Here is a 1,684-nt window from a genome sequence, read left to right on the forward strand (position 1 = left end):
TTTTTTCCCCCCCCCCCCCCCCCCCCGGCACCCCTCTCCGCCGCCCCTCGCAGTTTGTTTACAAGTAGCAAAGTTGTAATTGAGGAGCTGCCAAGGCACATCTGGAGATTTTCTTCTTCTCCTTCTTCTTCTTCTTTGTGTTAGGGACTGATGTGCAACTAATTAAAGGCAGGCAGGCTGGTAGCGTCTGCAAATTCAAGCCCCCCCAAATAAAGAGCCTGGTAAGTGACTGGTTTGATTTTTTTTTTTTCCTTTCTCCCTCCCTCCCTTCTCCCTATTTTTTTAGGGGGTGGGTTTTCTTTTATTATTTTTTTTTGGGGGGGGGGGAGTTTTTTTTGTTTTCTCTCCCTTTTTTTTATTAATTTATTTTGTTTTGTTCTCATCCTCTGGGATCGCAAAAGTAGATTAATGCTAGGCTGGGGCAATAAAAGGCGCCGCGATATTAATTTATTAATTAATCTGCACCCGCCCCTCCTCCTGAATGCTAAATATGACCTTTGATCTCTCTGTCTTCGGCAGACCAGACATGCAATATTGCACATGTACGGTCACATTTGGCTGAAGCAGGAGCGGAATGGAGAAGCCGGGGCAGCGATTGCCATTTCTTTAGCTCGCCGAGGGCTGCGGTGCCGGGGGGGAGCAGAGTCCCCGCGGCCGAGGGCACCCCCCTTGTGCCGGGAGGGGTCGGCCAGGGGGGGAACGGGGCAGGAGAAGGCGTGCATCCCCCGGCCTCGGCGATGAAAGGCGTTCAGCCTTTCGATCCTCGCCCGATGCGATGCGCGGGTTCCCTTCCCAGAACTAGTTGGAGTGAGGAGTTGGCACCGAGGCCGTGTGGCTAGGTTGTTTTTTTGTTTGTTTGTTTGTTTTTCTGTTTGTTTTGATTTTTTGTTTTTTGTTTTTTTCCCTTGCTGGAAACGGGGGGATTGAGAGGGGTGGAGGGCATTTTGCCAGACACGCCGACCCTCGGCAGCTCGCTGCAAGACCCGCAGCTCGCCGGGGCAGCCTTTGTACGGCCGTCAGACCTCGGGGGAGGGAGCGATCGTCTCGCTTCTTCCCTGCCGGGGGGGCGACGAGGGGGCTCCCACCCGGCCGGGGTTGAGGTTTCTCGCCCCTTCCCCCGGCCTTCGCTCGCCCGGAGCCCCCTCGGCGGTGCGCGGCAGCGGGGGAAGATGAAGTTTGTGCGCTCGGGAGGTCGGGCTCCGAACGGTTCATTAATCTAATTATGATCGTAATTACCGTAATTGATAACCGTTTTGAACCAAACGTACCGGCGTCTGGAAACGAGACGCGGCCCCATTAGCGGCCCTGAAGCGACCGCTTCCGATCGATCGCCGTCCATCGGAAAAGATGCTAGAAATGCCTAAACTGTTCAGGTAAAGCATCTGGAAAACAAAGAGCCAGTGTTCCTCAACCGAGGGCTTTTTAAGTTCCGGGGATGTTTCGCCTCACTTCTCGCAGGCTGCCATAATCCGCCTTGCTCCCGGCTGACCCCCCCCCCGCCGGCCATGGGCGGCCTTGCAGGGGGAGGGGGGGTACGAGACACACGGCCCCCTCGCCCCCTCCTAAACTTTGCCAAAATCGCCGGGGATCGGCAGCCCTTGCCCAGCAGGGAAAGCGCCGACCCCTGCCGGCTCGTCCCCGCCTGCGCGCCCGGCGCAGCCCCCCCGGGGCCCGCAGTGCCTGC

Source organism: Oxyura jamaicensis, chromosome 4 (assembly GCF_011077185.1).
Source record: "Oxyura jamaicensis isolate SHBP4307 breed ruddy duck chromosome 4, BPBGC_Ojam_1.0, whole genome shotgun sequence".
NCBI classification, from domain to species: domain Eukaryota; kingdom Metazoa; phylum Chordata; class Aves; order Anseriformes; family Anatidae; genus Oxyura; species Oxyura jamaicensis.